Raw genomic sequence first — 20,606 nt, 5'->3', positions numbered from 1 at the left:
GTAGTCACGGTTGCTTTGTATTGTAGTTACTGTTGCTTTCTATTGTAGTCTCTGTTGCTTTCTATTGTAGTCATGTTGTGTATTATTTGTAGTCACGCTTACTGTATTGTCATCATCTGTATTGTAGTCATTGTCAGTGTGTATTTTAGTAACTGTCACTGCTTACTGTAGGATCACTACCTGGTATTGTATTAAGATACAATACATGCTAAGCATATTGTATTCTCGTGCTAATCTACTTTAGGTACTCTAACAATAAATTAGAAAATTCGATATCGAAATTATAATTTCTTGAGTTTTTTGACAGTGGTTCATACACCTCCAGACTCTCCACCTTCCTCCCACAAATTCCAGCCTACTTTCTCCTCCATTACGTCTAGTTGACCCTACCTACTTCCATTGTAACCTATCCCCCACTACTTCCACTCAATACTAGCTACTTCCAGTCTGCTCTCCTCTCCACTACTTCCAGTCAACCCTAGCTACTTCCATTCCAACCTCCTCCCCCACTACTTCCAGCCAGCACTAGGTACTTCCATTCTAACCTCCCCTCCACTACTTCCAGTCCACCTTAGTTACTTCCATTCTAACATCCCCCTCCACTACTTCCATTCTAACCTACCCTCCACTACTTCCAGTCCACCCTAGCTACTTCCAGTCTTATCATCCCTCCACTGCTTCAAGTCCCCTCTATACACCTCCAGTTCCTCCCGCCACCTCCAGTTCACCCCACCACTAATTACAGGTCCACCGCGCTCGGGCACCCGCGTAAGTCAAAGATCGCAAGACAAAAACTAACTCAACTCAATAGACGAATATCAAATGTCACAGAAAATTTAGTTATAAATAAGATCTCCCTACAAGATGGCCACACAATAGCTATGTTTAAGCTTCATAACCAGCAAACAACCATGCTCGCCACGCACTAACCTCCAGTAATTACTGTATTGTGGAGAATACTTAATTTATACACCACGTGGATGTTCTCCTGGACGGGGCAGAGCATCTGGGTCGGCAGGTTCAAGCAAGGGCGTAGTCATTCATAAATAAGTCGCACTTTAGAGATGAAAATTTTGACGACGTTTTGGTCAGTCCTGGACCAAACAGCGAGAAAAATTATGGAAGACCAGAAGACAGGTCTGGAAGAGGGAGGGGGAAGTAAAGTGTGGTAGCTAGTCACTAGTTGCTGTTGAGATTTTTTTTTTTTTTTTGTAACATCTTGCCGGTTTTCCACCCAAGCCGGTTGATCCAAAGAAAGAAATACATTGCCGGTTGCTGGCTCCCATGCTGGCATTGCGAGAGGGCACAGACACCCAGATGTAATGATTACTCTCCCCGACTTTCAGAGTGCAGGAACTGCAACTCCCACTTCCAAAACTCAAGTCCGGCTAACTGGTTTCCTTGAATCCCTTCATAAATAATACCATGATCATTTTTCAACAGCGCGCAAAATTATGGAAATCACTCAAACCCTCAGTTTGCATCCTCTTTAAAACTTTTCCACCGAAGCCTCCTTCACCTCTCTAGATTAATAAGTGTTTTTAACTAACCTCTTGTTCCATATATTATTTACATGACTAATCCATCTCAATAATTCGCATTCCGTTCTTTGAATTATACATTCTATGCTGCCACGAAGTCCTTTATTCTCGTATGGTTTATTCTCTACATGATATTCATTCTACATACTTATCTCAGACACAACGTCTTCACTGCCCCGGACTTCCTCCTTGCTGCAACATTCAAAGGCCGTCCTTAACACCCTTGCAACAGTGTTGGCATCAATATACTCTGATATATTTCTTTTATTTTGCATCCGTTAACAAACTTATTTTCTTTCTGCTAGATCGTCTACATTCATTGCTTTCTTCCTTTTATTGATTCATCTGCTGACACGTTCATTTATACACTTATTCATTCTATTCTGACCTTCAACTCTTCATTCCTTTACTTGCCACTGTTTTTTTTCTGTCCTCTGTTTAAACACTACTAACCTCCTCTTTAATTTACCATATCATAAACAGTTTCCAAATCTGTAGATCCCATAACTAAGCAATGTTCATTATTTGTGTTTTAACGTGAACAGGATATGCACATTCCTTTCCATTCTAAATTCATATTGCTCCTTTGCAATAGTACTTTTTTCTTCCCCATCCATCTTCATTACATTTCTCTCAAATATTTTTACCTGGTATACTCAAGAGACTTCCCCTTCACTTCTTACATTCTCTCTTTTCCTCTTACACAACTAAACTACAAAAGGAGCTTTGCTATTCCTTAGGTACCTTTCTAATCTTTCCATATACACAGAGAACAAATGCACCAACTATTCCAGTACTTTGTCTCCATCTGGTTTCATTATTTCAGCTCTAATCCCATCTATCCCCACTACTTTTCTAAATTTTCAAATTATTTACTGCATTACCCACTGCCTTAATATTCGGTATAGCTTTTCTCTCCTGACAATTCTCGTCTCGCCCTGTTCCATGCATAGGATTTTTGCCTCCATTTCGGCGTCTACATTCAACAACTTCCCACCAAATATTCTCTCCGTTTTTTTAATACTTCTACATTTCTATCCAACATCTCACCACTTTCATTCTTAAGAGACAAATCAATTTGCTCGCTCGGTTCTCATAGGTCTCTTATTTTCAACAATGTTGATAATGCCTCACCTATTCGTTCATTTCCTCCGTAAAATTGTTTCAACCAGCTTTAACCTCTTGTCTCAATATATCTCGCCCTATATCGTTTTTTCCACGATAACAACCTTTCACTTAGGAACCTTTTTTTTCTATCCTTTACCTCTCTTTCCACCTCATTATTCCTCCATATACCTCCCCTCTTCTGACCACAAGCTTGTGCTACTCTCTAACGCCTCATTTATAATCCACACTATACACACTCAACATGTTCCTTGTCATTCACTAGCAAACTTTTGCCTCTTACGTAGCACACTGGGAAAATATGAGTTTATATCATTCTTGATTTTGTTCTAACCTATATTTTCGGTTTCATTCATATAAGCATGTCTTACGCCTTGTAATATTTGAGTATAAATTACTTAGAATATTACATATTTCCATTGGAAACATGTAATATTTTTATGGGATTGGAGCCCATGGTAAGTCACTCCTAAAACTAGCAGGGTAAATGTGCCTGCTAGTTTTAGGACTGACTCACCATAGGTTTAAGCCCCATCGGTTCATTAAGTTCTTTACAATGTGTTATTACCATTTTCGCAGATCAAAGGTAATTAAATATGCATACCTGGAGAGGATTTCGGGGGTCAACGCCCCCGCAGCCCAGTCTGAGACCAGGTCTCGAAAAAAATATTTTTCAAAAACTGATTCCGAATCCTTTCATAAAATTTCAAATTTATTTATACCACCTATAATGAAATAAAAAAAAACAATGGAGACGCGAGCATTCTTTTAGGTACTGAAGCACGGCCCACCCTGACGACAGCCTCAAGTGTGACCACCCGACTGTCTTTCTGGAAATCGATTAAGAAAAAAAGTTAAGCACCTCCAGATTGGCCCCTTTGTATATCGTTTATTCTTGAAGGTACAGTCTGTGTGCTTGTAGGTTCCTGCTCTTGATAATCGCACCAGTTGTCTACTATTCACGAGGTCCTTAACACACACACACACAAACATGCTTGTCTGAGAGAGGAAGGCCTCCTTTCTTGTAAGTAAAGACCCTTGTAGTAAGTTGAACTTGGAAGATGGGGTAGAGTAAAGGTAGATTTTGTGAGAGGAGACACACTAAGGGAAAGACTTAACCCAGTTGCTGGGGAAGGGAAAGGCAATAAGCTTGCATCATCTGTAAGCAATCCTAGTTGCAACTTTCCCAGCTTTTCCTCCCTGTAACTAGTAACTGACGACACTAAGTGTTCCTGCTATTACCTTGCCTAGCACTATCCTGCTGTCACTTATGAACCTTGTCAGTAAGTTCAGCAAATATTTATACCATTAACCATTCTTCCCAATAACCATGTTTATCACTAATCAAAGCCGCCGTTAACAACTGACCATTAACCTCGATTCCCATTAACAGTTTCACTAATATTTTTATTTATTATCACACCGGCCGATTCCCACCAAGGCAGGGTGGCCCGAAAAAGAAAAACTTTCACCATCATTCACTCCATCACTGTCTTGCCAGAAGGGTGCTTTACACTACAGTTTTTAAACTGCAACATTAACACCCCTCCTTCAGAGTGCAGGCACTGTACTTCCCATCTCCAGGACTCAAGTCCGGCCTGCCGGTTTCCCTGAATCCCTTCATAAATGTTACTTTGCTCACACTCCAACAGCACGTCAAGTATTAAAAACCATTTGTCTCCATTCACTCCTATCAAACACGCTCACGCATGCCTGCTGGAAGTCCAAGCCCCTCGCACACAAAACCTCCTTGACCCCCTCCCTCCAACCCTTCCTAGGCCGACCCCTACCCCGCCTTCCTTCCACTACAGACTGATACACTCTTGAAGTCATTCTGTTTCGCTCCATTCTCTCTACATGTCCGAACCACCTCAACAACCCTTCCTCAGCCCTCTGGACAACAGTTTTGGTAATCCCGCACCTCCTCCTAACTTCCAAACTACGAATTCTCTGCATTATATTCACACCACACATTGCCCTCAGACATGACATCTCCACTGCCTCCAGCCTTCTCCTCGCTGCAACATTCATCACCCACGCTTCACACCCATATAAGAGCGTTGGTAAAACTATACTCTCATACATTCCCCTCTTTGCCTCCAAGGACAAAGTTCTTTGTCTCCACAGACTCCTAAGTGCACCACTCACTCTTTTTCCCTCATCAATTCTATGATTCACCTCATCTTTCATAGACCCATCCGCTGACACGTCCACTCCCAAATATCTGAATACGTTCACCTCCTCCATACTCTCTCCCTCCAATCTGATATTCAATCTTTCATCACCTAATCTTTTTGTTATCCTCATAACCTTACTCTTTCCTGTATTCACCTTTAATTTTCTTCTTTTGCACACCCTACCAAATTCATCCACCAATCTCTGCAACTTCTCTTCAGAATCTCCCAAGAGCACAGTGTCATCAGCAAAGAGCAGCTGTGACAACTCCCACTTTGTGTGTGATTCTTTATCTTTTAACTCCACGCCTCTTGCCAAGACCCTCGCATTTACTTCTCTTACAACCCCATCTATAAATATATTAAACAACCACGGTGACATCACACATCCTTGTCTAAGGCCTACTTTTACTGGGAAAAAATTCCCCTCTTTCCTACATACTCTAACTTGAGCCTCACTATCCTCGTAAAAACTCTTCACTGCTTTCAGTAACCTACCTCCTACACCATACACTTGCAACATCTGCCACATTGCCCCCCTATCCACCCTGTCATACGCCTTTTCCAAATCCATAAATGCCACAAAGACCTCTTTAGCCTTATCTAAATACTGTTCACTTATATGTTTCACTGTAAACACCTGGTCCACACACCCCCTACCTTTCCTAAAGCCTCCTTGTTCATCTGCTATCCTATTCTCCGTCTTACTCTTAATTCTTTCAATTATAACTCTACCATACACTTTACCAGGTACACTCAACAGACTTATCCCCCTATAATTTTTGCACTCTCTTTTATCCCCTTTGCCTTTATACAAAGGAACTATGCATGCTCTCTGCCAATCCCTAGGTACCTTACCCTCTTCCATACATTTATTAAATAATTGCACCAACCACTCCAAAACTATATCCCCACCTGCTTTTAACATTTCTATCTTTATCCCATCAATCCCGGCTGCCTTACCCCCTTTCATTTTACCTACTGCCTCACGAACTTCCCCCACACTCACAACTGACTCTTCCTCACTCCTACAAGATGTTATTCCTCCTTGCCCTATACACGAAATCACAGCTTCCCTATCTTCATCAACATTTAACAATTCCTCAAAATATTCCTTCCATCTTCCCAATACCTCTAACTCTCCATTTAATAACTCTCCTCTCCTATTTTTAACTGACAAATCCATTTGTTCTCTAGGCTTTCTTAACTTGTTAATCTCACTCCAAAACTTTTTCTTATTTTCAACAAAATTTGTTGATAACATCTCACCCACTCTCTCATTTGCTCTCTTTTTACATTGCTTCACCACTCTCTTAACTTCTCTCTTTTTCTCCATATACTCTTCCCTCCTTGCATCACTTCTACTTTGTAAAAACTTCTCATATGCTAACTTTTTCTCCCTTACTACTCTCTTTACATCATCATTCCACCAATCGCTCCTCTTCCCTCCTGCACCCACTTTCCTGTAACCACAAACTTCTGCTGAACACTCTAACACTACATTTTTAAACCTACCCCATACCTCTTCGACCCCATTGCCTATGCTCTCATTAGCCCATCTATCCTCCAATAGCTGTTTATATCTTACCCTAACTGCCTCCTCTTTTAGTTTATAAACCTTTACCTCTCTCTTCCCTGATGCTTCTATTCTCCTTGTATCCCATCTACCTTTTACTCTCAGTGTAGCTACAACTAGAAAGTGATCTGATATATCTGTGGCCCCTCTATAAACATGTACATCCTGAAGTCTACTCAACAGTCTTTTATCTACCAATACATAATCCAACAAACTACTGTCATTTCGCCCTACATCATATCGTGTATACTTATTTATCCTCTTTTTCTTAAAATATGTATTACCTATAACTAAACCCCTTTCTATACAAAGTTCAATCAAAGGGCTCCCATTATCATTTACACCTGGCACCCCAAACTTACCTACCACACCCTCTCTAAAAGTTTCTCCTACTTTAGCATTCAAGTCCCCTACCACAATTACTCTCTCACTTGGTTCAAAGGCTCCTATACATTCACTTAACATCTCCCAAAATCTCTCTCTCTCCTCTGCATTCCTCTCTTCTCCAGGTGCATACACGCTTATTATGACCCACTTCTCGCATCCAACCTTTACTTTAATCCACATAATTCTTGAATTTACACATTCATATTCTCTTTTCTCCTTCCATAACTGATCATTTAACATTACTGCTACCCCTTCCTTTGCTCTAACTCTCTCAGATACTCCAGATTTAATCCCATTTATTTCCCCCCACTGAAACTCTCCTACCCCCTTCAGCTTTGTTTCGCTTAGGGCCAGGACATCCAACTTCTTTTCATTCATAACATCAGCAATCATCTGTTTCTTGTCATCCGCACTACATCCACGCACATTTAAGCAACCCAGTTTTATAAAGTTTTTCTTCTTCTCTTTTTTAGTAATTGTATACAGGAGAAGGGGTTACTAGCCCATTGCTCCCGGCATTTTAGTCGCCTCATACGACACGCATGGCTTACGGAGGAAAGATTCTTTTCCACTTCCCCATGGACAATAGAAGAAATAAAAAGAACAAGAGCTATTTAGAAAAAGGAGAAAAACCTAGATGTATGTATATATATATATATGCATGTGCGTGTCTATGAAGTGTGACCAAAGTGTAAGTAGGAGTAGCAAGATATCCCTGTTATCTTAGCGTGTTTATGAGACAGAAAAAGAAACCAGCAATCCTACCATCATGCAAAACAGTTACAGGTTTTTGTTTCACAGTCATCTGGCAGGACGGTAGTACTTCCCTGGGTGGTTGCTGTCTACCAACCTACTACCTATTTTCACTAATAATCACTCCTAATTACTCTAGTATCTTTAATTGCCAGTGCCACTAGCAATGATGACCATTAACCACCCTCGCTGCTACCCAGTTTGACCACAACCCCCCTCTTACTGTTAGTAACCTCCCATACCACTAACCAACGATGGCACCACCACCACTGGAGACCTGGGTGGCCAACTGAAGTCGACAATTAGGCACAATTAATGCTTCCTGTGATCATCTTCTAAAGGCACCCTTTTGTTCCAGCTCAAAGTGCTTTTGAAACAAGTGACCCGATGATTTTTGTCTATCTAAGACCTACCACAATGAAAAGACAACCACTGTTGGTTATTAATATTGATCGTCGTCTTACTGCTGCTTTGATTATATGCTCTGATATTGTCTTCAAATTTATTACTTATCAGCGAAAGAATAAGCAATTTGTACCGGCAAAAAAATTAATAATAGGTCAAAACTTTAACAAAAAAAGAACTTTGTTATCTAAATAAGCAATTTTACATTTATTTAATAATACATTTTGAATTTATTAAGGTTACACTGAATCATAGTTCATTTGGTGTGTATACCGATTTGTTTAACGTTAGGATCTAATTCAGTGACTTAGGAAGGCCAGGTGCACTCTGATAACCCTCCCTCCAGCAGTAGCTACCAACCTGAGTTCAAATTTTCCCCAACCCCATTTCTAATTCTGCAGGTAATAGTTAAGTTTTTATTTTACGTTATTGCGAACGAATGAGAGTGAGAGAGAGAGTAAGAGAGAGAGAGAGAGTAAGAGAGAGAGAGATAGACAGAGAGAGAGAGACAGAGAGAGAGACAGAGACAGAGACAGACAGACAGACAGACAGAGACACACAAAGATAAAGAGAGAGAGACAGACAGACAGACAGACAGACTAAGACAGAGACAAAGACAAGGAGGGAGACACAGAGAAACACAATGCAATTTACACTGATCATAAAACCTATATTTAGTCCCCCATTTCCTTACTGAGATGCCAAGATATATACCTGGAGGTTACCTGGAGGTTATTCCGGGGATCAACGCCCCCGCGGCCCGGTCCATGACCAGGCCTCCCGATGGATCAGGGCCTGATCAACTAGGCTGTTACTGCTGGCCGCACGCAGTCCGACGTACGAGCCACAGCCCGGCTGATCCGGCATATAAATCCGTAAATATAAATTTCATACCCTATCGTTCTTTCTGATCATCATGTTTGTATCCATATATTTCTATGTCTGTTTTCACCCCTTACACATCATCCAACTTTTGTTTAATTAACCGAATATTTTTTTTTTTTTTTGGTAAATAACTTTCTTTGAGCATTCATGAATCTATAAAATTTTGTTGGTATATGAATGGCAAATTTGTTAAAATCAGGAGTAGAAATGCCTTATCCAATTCACTGCATATTCAGAAGGGATGGATAGGCAAATGAAGCAATAGGATAACGTTATTCTTCTTGTATAGGGAATACTACCAGGTTTTGGTAAATAATCTGTCACTGAGCCTGGCTTTGACAGCCTACAGACTGTATCTCTTACACAGCCTATGATTAGTATTACACAAATACACACACACACACACACACACACACACACACACACACACACACACACACACACACACACACACACACACACACACACACACACACACATATATATATATATATATATATAACGATACATGTACAGGGCTAACACTAACTACTGCACCACGGCACACTTCATGCTTTTGGGGTTTATAGGTAATGAGAACAGCATGATTGTCTGAAACGGAATCTGACATCATAAGGAAGAAAATGGCCATCTTGGAGAGTGAGAGCTCATGGGGGTGGGCGATGATTACTATATATATTTTTTTAGCGAAGGGTTTTGGAGGAGAGAAAGTGCCGGGGCTCGACCCATCTGCAGATTAGTTCTGGGTGAATAGTCTTGCCGGAGCTTGACCCAGCTGCAGGATAATTTACTCCAGGCAGTTTCTAGACGAGGCTATTGGGCAAGGGCCGTTTAAAGTGCAATATGGCCATTGCTAGCCATTTTAGGTTTAATTCACCTTTGGATTCAATGAAAAAAAGTGTATTTTTCTAATGTTCTGTACACGATTAGCTAACGCGGACGTAGGTAAGTATCTTCGTGATACTGTGGTCTCCAAAGGCCGTTTACAGCTTGCCTTGTTATTGAGAAATTGGAGTTTATGTGCGTGTGCGTTTTGGAGAGATGGTGTCTAGATATTGTTTACCTTAGTAACAGCAAATCTAAAGTGGAATGAAATCTTGTCATTAAAATAGTGTCTCGTTAATTACGAAGTTGAATAGATAATGGTTGATGTTTTCTCTAGAAGACTCGTGATACCCCTAGCTTCTAAGAATGGTTAATGCTTTCCTAATTTGCAAAAGCCATCTGTACTGGACTCGAGAGTCGTGAAATTTCACAACAGTTCAAATCCTCGACTGAAATTTCCCGGTGACTCTGTTGTGGAGGGACATTAGACCCTCAGTGCCATAGACTTTGCAGACGAATACCAGCTGGTGCGGTTCTTTATTAAGTCAGAAAGCGAAACTTTTAGAAATTGTACAAAAAGTTTTTAGTTCTAAAAATCATACTAAGAGACTCTTCCATCCTCTGCCAGACAGTCAGCCGTGGACAAGGGCGGGGTTGATTTCAAAGGTCAGAAAACTCCAGCACACACAAAAACGCCACAATAACATCGAGCAAGGGGAAGAATATATATAAAAAGTTTTTAGGAGCACAAGCTCTGAGAGGGTGGCACGAACTCTGTGGAAGATGAGTCTCTGCTCGAGTGCCACTGGCGCTGTGAGTACCATTGGCCCTGCGAGGATGGCACTAACTTGTATGGGTGGCACTCTACACGATATTTAGCTCTGGAAGGTGCGCTTCGTGCCAGGGGTACCTGGGTAGGCAGCGGTAGGCAAGAAGTGCCTCAATCTTGAGTGCAGGTAAAAGAGTACCTGAGCATAGCTCTGCCACTCTCACTGGCTGTCTAGTATCCTCTCAAACCCCGCTGCAATCTGGCAAGGGTTAAACATAGTAAAGTGTATGGTAAAGTGTATGGTAAAGTGTATGGTAGAGTTATAATTGAAAGAATTAAGAGTAAGACGGAGAATAGGATAGCAGATGAACAAGGAGGCTTTAGGAAAGGTAGGGGGTGTGTGGACCAGGTGTTTACAGTGAAACATATAAGTGAACAGTATTTAGATAAGGCTAAAGAGGTCTTTGTGGCATTTATGGATTTGGAAAAGGCGTATGACAGGGTGGATAGGGGGGCAATGTGGCAGATGTTGCAAGTGTATGGTGTAGGAGGTAGGTTACTGAAAGCAGTGAAGAGTTTTTACGAGGATAGTGAGGCTCAAGTTAGAGTATGTAGGAAAGAGGGAAATTTTTTCCCAGTAAAAGTAGGCCTTAGACAAGGATGTGTGATGTCACCGTGGTTGTTTAATATATTTATAGATGGGGTTGTAAGAGAAGTAAATGCGAGGGTCTTGGCAAGAGGCGTGGAGTTAAAAGATAAAGAATCACACACAAAGTGGGAGTTGTCACAGCTGCTCTTTGCTGATGACACTGTGCTCTTGGGAGATTCTGAAGAGAAGTTGCAGAGATTGGTGGATGAATTTGGTAGGGTGTGCAAAAGAAGAAAATTAAAGGTGAATACAGGAAAGAGTAAGGTTATGAGGATAACAAAAAGATTAGGTGATGAAAGATTGAATATCAGATTGGAGGGAGAGAGTATGGAGGAGGTGAACGTATTCAGATATTTGGGAGTGGACGTGTCAGCGGATGGGTCTATGAAAGATGAGGTGAATCATAGAATTGATGAGGGAAAAAGAGTGAGTGGTGCACTTAGGAGTCTGTGGAGACAAAGAACTTTGTCCTTGGAGGCAAAGAGGGGAATGTATGAGAGTATAGTTTTACCAACGCTCTTATATGGGTGTGAAGCGTGGGTGATGAATGTTGCAGCGAGGAGAAGGCTGGAGGCAGTGGAGATGTCATGTCTGAGGGCAATGTGTGGTGTGAATATAATGCAGAGAATTCGTAGTTTGGAAGTTAGGAGGAGGTGCGGGATTACCAAAACTGTTGTCCAGAGGGCTGAGGAAGGGTTGTTGAGGTGGTTCGGACATGTAGAGAGAATGGAGCGAAACAGAATGACTTCAAGAGTGTATCAGTCTGTAGTGGAAGGAAGGCGGGGTAGGGGTCGGCCTAGGAAGGGTTGGAGGGAGGGGGTAAAGGAGGTTTTGTGTGCGAGGGGCTTGGACTTCCAGCAGGCATGCTTGAGCGTGTTTGATAGGAGTGAATGGAGACAAATGGTTTTTAATACTTGACGTGCTGTTGGAGTGTGAGCAAAGTAACATTTATGAAGGGGTTCAGGGAAACCGGCAGGCTGGACTTGAGTCCTGGAGATGGGAAGTACAGTGCCTGCACTCTGAAGGAGGGGTGTTAATGTTGCAGTTTAAAAACTGTAGTGTAAAGCACCCTTCTGGCAAGACAGTGATGGAGTGAATGATGGTGAAAGTTTTTCTTTTTCGGGCCACCCTGCCTTGGTGGGAATCGGCCGGTGTGATAATAAAAAAAAAAAAAAATAACTTCCAGGAATGCACATTAGTATATCTGACATCACTCTCATCTTCGTCTGGACAGAGAGCTGATGTTGCTACGGCTTCCAAGTTCCACTTGGAGGCTGGACCCGCGGTGTTTATACTCCCCTAGTTGTGGTTGCATGGGTCTCCATTACATCACTCTCCCGATTATTCCCCTTCCTGACAACTCTATGGCTGAAGAAAAACTTCCTAACATCCTCGTGACTCCTCTGTGCCTTCAACTTCCAGTTGTGAGCCCCTGCTGTTGTGTCCCATCTCTGAAACATTCCGTCCCTATCCATCGTGTGTGTGTGTGTGTGTGTGTGTGTGTGTGAGTTTAGGTATTTGTTCGGTGCTGGCTCGCTCGGGACGGTGAAGGTCAGGTATATTGCTTGACCTGAGCAGTGAAGCGGAAGCTATGACTGGTGGTCTTATTTACCACGCGTTCTTACAAAAAATAACTTAAATCATATCTTAAATCATACACACACACATACACACACACACATACACACACACACACACACACACACACACACACACACACACACACACACACACACACACACACACACACACACACACACACATAAGATGTTCCAGCAGTGTTTCTGATATCTTCTGGTAAAATAAACCACGGAACGGGTGGGATTTGAACCCATGACGAGTTGTTTGTCATCGTCTCATTACGATTTCGTGAGTTCTGGTAATTTGTTAAATAGTCCAGGACCATTTGACAACAACCATTTTTTCTCTCTATTTTAAGAAAATACATTACAGCTCCAGAGTTGTATTTCTAAAAGTGGAAAATGAGATAAGAAAAAAATGTATTTATTCACTCAAAATCAAAGAGCAACAGACTTTTGGCCAATGATCTTACGATCATGGAGAAGCGCTTAACCCGAAGGGGTCGTGGAGCACCTGGTGTGACCCAAACAAGAGAAGAGTAGCTCCAATTCCTTTGATCAAGACACTTTACCAGTATCGAGGAACCTCCACTGAAATACCCAGACAGTGTAATTTGAAAATTTAAAATAATGCATTATAAGAGTTATTTTCAATGTATTTCTTACATTAAATGTGTCACCAGGAACTGTGTCAACTCCCTGGAACACACCAGGAACTGTGTCAACTCCCTGGAACACACCAGGAACTGTGTCAACTCCCTGGAACACACCAGGAACTTTGTCAACTCCCTGGAACACACCAGGAACTGTGTCAACTCCCTGGAACACACCAGGAACTGTGTCAACTCCCTGGAACACACCAGGAACTGTGTCAACTCCCTGGAACACACCAGGAACTTTGTCAACTCCCTGGAACACACCAGGAACTGTGTCAACTCCCTGGAACACACCAGGAACTTTGTCAACTCCCTGGAACACACCAGGAACTGTGTCAACTCCCTGGAACACACCAGGAACTGTGTCAACTCCCTGGAACACACCAGGAACTGTGTCAACTCCCTGGAACACACCAGGAACTGTGTCAACTCCCTGGAACACACCAGGAACTGCGTCAACTCCCTGGAACACACCAGGAACTGTGTCAACTCCCTGGAACACACCAGGAACTGCGTCAACTCCCTGGAACACACCAGGAACTGTGTCAACTCCCTGGAACACACCAGGAACTGCGTCAACTCCCTAGAACACACCAGGAACTGTGTCAACTCCCTGGAACACACCAGGAACTGTGTCAACTCCCTGGAACACACCAGGAACTGTGTCAACTCCCTGGAACACACCAGGAACTGTGTCAACTCCCTGGAACACACCAGGAACTGTGTCAACTCCCTGGAACACACCAGGAACTGCGTCAACTCCCTGGAACACACCAGGAACTGTGTCAACTCCCTGGAACACACCAGGAACTGTGTCAACTCCCTAGAACACACCAGGAACTGTGTCAACTCCCTGGAACACACCAGGAACTGTGTCAACTCCCTGGAACACACCAGGAACTGTGTCAACTCCCTGGAACACACCAGGAACTGTGTCAACTCCCTGAAACACACCAGGAACTGTGTCAACTCCCTAGAACACACCAGAAACTGTGTCAACTCCCTGGAACACACCAGGAACTGTGTCAACTCCCTGGAACACACCAGGAACTGCGTCAACTCCCTGGAACACACCAGGAACTGTGTCAACTCCCTGGAACACACCAGGAACTGTGTCAACTCCATGGAACACACCAGGAACTGTGTCAACTCCCTGGAACACACCAGGAACTGTGTCAACTCCCTGGAACACACCAGGAACTTTGTCAACTCCCTGGAACACACCAGGAACTGTGTCAACTCCCTGGAACACACCAGGAACTTTGTCAACTCCCTGGAACACACCAGGAACTGTGTCAACTCCCTGGAACACACCAGGAACTGTGTCAACTCCCTGGAACACACCAGGAACTGTGTCAACTCCCTGGAACACACCAGGAACTGTGTCAACTCCCTGGAACACACCAGGAACTGCGTCAACTCCCTGGAACACACCAGGAACTGTGTCAACTCCCTGGAACACACCAGGAACTGCGTCAACTCCCTGGAACACACCAGGAACTGTGTCAACTCCCTGGAACACACCAGGAACTGTGTCAACTCCCTAGAACACACCAGAAACTGTGTCAACTCCCTGGAACACACCAGGAACTGTGTCAACTCCCTGGAACACACCAGGAACTGTGTCAACTCCCTGGAACACACCAGGAACTGTGTCAACTCCCTGGAACACACCAGGAACTGTGTCAAGTCTCTGGAACACACCAGGAACTGTGTCAACTCCCTAGAACACACCAGAAACTGTGTCAACTCCCTGGAACACACCAGGAACTGTGTCAACTCCTTGGAACGCACCAGGATCTTTGTCAACTCCCTGGAACACACCAAGATCTGTGTCAACTCCCTAGAACACACCAGGAACTGTGTCAACTCCCTGGAACACACCAGGATTTGTGTCAACTCTCTGGAACACACCAGGAACTGTGTCAACTCCCTGGAACACACCAGGATCTGTGTCAACTCCCTGGAACACACCAGGATCTGTGTCAACTCCCTGGAACACACGCGATATCACTGTCACCTCCAGCAATAACTACATGAGATTCATTAAATTCGATTCACATATTGTACTATAATTAAGCTTTTATTTTGGGCAATGATTAAGCTTCTGTTGGGACAATGATTAAATTTACATTGGGACAATGATTAAGCTTTTATTGAGGCAGCATTTCACCCTCAATTGGGACAGCGTTTTAACCTCTTCTTGAGATGACATTTAACCTTTAACTGGGACAACCTTTAGCATTGTACTGCATCAGCGTTTATGCTTAAACTGGGACAAGGGTGAACAATCTACTGGGGCAGCATTAAAGCTTTCATTGGCACGACGTTTCACTCCGAGGAGACTCTCAAACAACTGTCCTTAGAAGAGCGAAATGTGTCAGTGTATTTCAGCCGACACCCGCGATAAAGTGCGGGTTTCGACGTGGCAAAGAATCAGAGGAGAAAGTTGCAGAAAGTTGCACTAAGTTGAGAAAGTTGCAGCAGGGAGCCACTGCTGAAAACTACGGAACACTGGGAAGGTGAAGTGGTAGGACCGGAGGTGTGGGAGTGCCCGCAGGTAGGAGGGAGAGTGGGAAGGAGGAAGAGTGGGAAGGAGGGAGAGTGGGATGTAAGAAGGGTGAAATGGAAGGCTGGAGGAAGGGTGAGAGGGAAGGATTAAGAGAGGGACGGGAAGACTAAAGGAGGAGGGAAGGAAAGGATAGAAGGAAAAAGATGGAGGGGGAGCGAGAGGGAGTTCAAAGGATGAAGGAAGAATGAAGGGAAAGAGGGAGGAAAGGACATAGATATAAATGGAGAGAGAGAAAGAAAGAAATAGAAAGACAGAGGAAGAGAGAAGGATGGGGTGGAGGAGGACGGAGGGAGGGCGAGCGTAAAGGAGAGAGGTAAGGCAGGAGAGGGAGGGAGTTCTGAGGTTGGGTCAGTAAAGAGCGAGACAGCTGGAGGCCGTGATGAGGAGCCACAAGCAGTGTGGGTATTAACCTCTCACCTGCGACCTCTCACCTCTCTACGGGGCATCCAAGCCTTTGTTAGCTATTTTTTTTATTTGGTCACTTCATTTGCTAGTAATTCTTTTGTAAAGCTTACTAGTCAGTCAAGTATATTATACCAGTCAGTATTTCTCAATTACTTCTTCAAGAAAAGCATATTTGTAGGTGTGTGTGTGTGTGTGTGTGTGTGTGTGTGTGTGTGTGTGTGTGTGTGTGTGTGTGTGTGTGTGTGTGTGTGTAGCTACAGAACTGTGCTTGTTGGGGTAGAGCTCAAGTTCCTTGCTCCAGTTCTTAAACTTTAATGGAGCAGCATAGTTGGTGCCTACCCTCCTGGGACCTTATCTGGTTATTATTAAGTTACTCAGCTCTGTTTGGTTGGTATGGTGTCTTAGTCTTCGGCTTCCATCTCACCCTTAAATTTAAAAAGACTGCGTGGGAATGGCAATGTACATGTGTTTAGACAGAGCCTGTCCTCTTTGTTTGTAACTTGATAAGCCCCCGTGGTTGGACGAAACGTCGGCCTCCATGTAACTGCACCTGGGTGTCTTATTTTTGTGTTGTTGGTATTTTTTGACATTACCTACCTAGCCTGCCCTTCTTTGGAGAACAGGTTGCCAGCCGTGGCCTTCATGAAGTCCTCCTGGTATCTTCTGTTTGGGTTTTCACAGGACTCTCATTTTCCCTGACTTCTTCAGTGCCTTTTGTTCGCGATTTTTTCCATTCTTAGCTTTCCTGCTTTGTTACTGTGTTATGTGCTATGTCCATGATCTTCTCTTACGTTTCTCTTCGCACTTGTGGTTGGACCAAGTGGTGTGTCTCCCTGCGCTTCTCCTTTGATTTTGTCTGGGAAGGGATACTCCTCCTAGTCTTCTCCCGACACTTCTGTCCAATTCAGCTCGGCTTGAGTAGTCAGGCCATTTAACTCATTGTTCCAGTGAATCCCAATTTTTAACTCCATCATTCCCTCATAAGCATCTCTTCTGCATTCCAGCGATCTGGTTTGGTAGTTTAACATCTAGTTATTAGTCTTGTAATAGTAATAAAAAAACAAGCGCTAAACCCGTATGGGTGATACAGCTCAACAACAGATCTATTAAGCATTCAAGCAACACGTTGTGGTTAATTGTCACTTAGCATCGCAGCTGATCAGGTCTACTTTCGAATTTATTTAATTAGACTGCAAGTTCCAGTGTTATTGTTTCATCAGGACGGATTCTTCCAGATGATGCTCAGAAATGTCTTCGCAGTTACTTCCAGCAACGTTATTCTCCGTATATCGGGCCATTCGTGGTACTCCCAGGTTTCCTAGTCTCTTTCCTTGAGCATAAAGTCGCCGAGAATCAGTAATTGTTCGTGCTTGCCTCGGCGGCCTTTTTGTGGCACCTCTTCCATATTGTGTGTTACGTTACCTATTTGCTCTAAAGGGACGAGAGCTATGCTTGTTGCACTCCAGGAGTTAATTTATAATATTTTTCTTTTAATTTTCCTGAGTTTTTAGTGCACACCAATTACAAGGGAACGTAATTTCATTCATTTACCATTCAGTTTGTAAAGAAATATGATTAAGATTCCATTCTGGTCCACTTTTTAGTTTGCAACTGTGGCTCTCGTAATCATTCTTAGCTTAACATTACGAACGAGCTTCGTATTCTCTACGTCAGTGACATGATAATTAAACTTACCATTGCAATTGATAGTAAACTGCTGAAAAATTAACCAAAACCTCACTATAAATAGAATATAAATAAAACAAATATAAATATAAATGAATAACGCTTAATAATGAGTTCCTCCTGGAGCACAGCAGTTGAATTATTATTATTACAATCAAGGGGAAGCGCTAAACCCGGAGGATTATACAGCGCCTGGGGGGGGGGATGTGGAAGGCATTCAGGCTTAATTTGGGGAACTGGAGCACAGATCCAATTCCCTAAATCAAGAGCCCCTCACCAACATCAAGGAACCTTCCTTGAGGGGACAGCAGTTGAAGTAATCCCCTTACTTGAATTAATTGTCTAACTTTTAGTAAGCAAATAATATAAATGTTTTCAACTGACGAGTCTATACAAGAGTCCACTGGCGGGGCATCATCTGGTCCTCTTTCCACTTCCTCAGATAAGAACTGTAGCAACCATGTTGAGCTAGGTATGAGAATTAACCACTGGGCTTCTATATTAAAAAAAGATGAATTGTTTGCCATCCTAATAGCACTAAAGTTAATTTATGGCAATGAGCATCACTGCTTGATAATTACTGATTATCTGTCATCACTGAATACACTTGACTTGCATAATGATTAACAGCATTCTCAATGGAGAAGCAAGGTGTAGATATGCAAATGGATTCCGTCTCACACTGACTTATTTCTATATGATAAGGTTGATCAATTACCGCAATGAAGGTTCTTTGAAAGAAGTCTAATATAATCTTGGTCTGTCTGTGACGAGCATAATAATTATTATTTATTATTATTATGGGATAGTTAGATAACGAATCTGAAAATTGCGGGAATGTAGTTAGATGCCTGCATATTAATATAGATATATATATATATATATATATATATATATATATATATATATATATATATATATATATATATATATATATATATATATATATCCTGAGAAACGAGATTAGTCACTAAAGACTGAAGGAATGGTGTAGTTGTTAATTGCTCATTGATGCTCATTGATATTTTCTTGTACTTCCAGATCAGGTTGTGGTAGTACCATCTTGGCACCCCACATTATGGTTCACAATTACCCTTGTCACTGTGGTGTGCCAACTACACATTCCACATTTCGGATGACACTGTAACTCACGATGTTCTGGTGTTATATAAGCTGGAAAACGAAAACAAAGTTGGTTTACTTCTGTATTTCCAGGCAATTTATTCTACGTTTAATTTTTTTGTGTGCATAGAATAAATGGGAGTTCATTGTGACAAAGAGAGCTTAAGACCTGACTACTAGCAGCAAGGCTGTCTGCTGAGAACTACACTCTAGTTACTTCAGTATTTGTAGCCTGAGGTTGTAGCCTGAGGTTGTAGCCTGAGTTTTATATTGACTTTGACCCTGTGTCTTATGTTTGTAGCCTGAGTTTTGTGCTCACCTTTGTCAAAGGGTAAGGCAGCTGTACAAGTCTGAGCTCAGCCTGTCGAATCAGTATGCAGTAATGTTGCCTAGTGTTTGCGTGGCTAGTTCATTACGCTAGTCTGAATGAATGTAGAGTGAATGTATTTCAAAGTTCATAGGTGTAATGCTATGATAATTGTTCACGTGGTCACGTTCAATAAATTTAGTTTGAACGCTAATTACTACACATCTTTACCGACGTATTATTAGTGTTGACCTATTGCAAGCATACTTCCATCAGACCGTGGGTTGACTACATATACAAGGCTTAAAATTCTCGATATAAACATAGTTTATCTAAAATTTTAGTTTTGTTTAAACTGCCAATAACAGTTTCGAAAATCCTTTATGTATAATACAATTTCCTTCTACCGCCATCCCTGCAAACACCTTGTATAAATCATACAAGACTGGGCGTTTAATTAAATCCTTTCAAAGTTTTCTGGGCGATACGAGCATTTAGAACGAGATAATGATGCATGTTGATATACGAGGAAAGTCTGCATAAACCCCAGATGGTCCCTGGGATCAGATAACTCCCTAACAGACAGACTGAAGGCAATTCTCGCAATAGCTAATTGGCACGAGGCTTATGGCAGGAGAAAGTACCTGGCACAGACCATATATTAATTGGGAAGATTGCTTGCAGTACCTCCTGTAAGCTAGGAAGGACGGGAAGAAAAGGAAGGAACGGAAAGAAAAGGAAGGAACGGAAAGAGAGGGAGAACGGGAAGAGAAGGGAGTAACAGGAAAAGAGGGGTTATTTTTAAACTAGAGAGGGAGAGGGAGGCTGGCAATAATAATAATAATAATAATTAATAATAATAATAATAATAATAATAATAATAATAATAATAATAATAATAATAATAATAATAATAATAATCTTTATTTCTACAAGTATAACTTAAACAGACCTGGCTGACATCAGTGACATAATATATAGAAAGCCCCTGGTTATGCGACCTACACCAGCCGGCTAATACCCAGGTACCTACTTGCTGCTAGGTGAGGGACAGCAGGTGTCTTAAGGAAACACACCCAATATTTCCACCCGTACCGGTGATCAAACCACGGATACTCAATGTGTGAGCTGTGTTACCAACCTTGACTACACGGCACCAGAGGAGCACCAGATATCAAGGCAGGAAGAG

Source organism: Cherax quadricarinatus, chromosome 25 (assembly GCF_038502225.1).
Source record: "Cherax quadricarinatus isolate ZL_2023a chromosome 25, ASM3850222v1, whole genome shotgun sequence".
NCBI classification, from domain to species: domain Eukaryota; kingdom Metazoa; phylum Arthropoda; class Malacostraca; order Decapoda; family Parastacidae; genus Cherax; species Cherax quadricarinatus.
The sequence above is the reverse complement of the archived record's forward strand: the minus strand, read 5'-3'. Positions refer to the sequence as shown.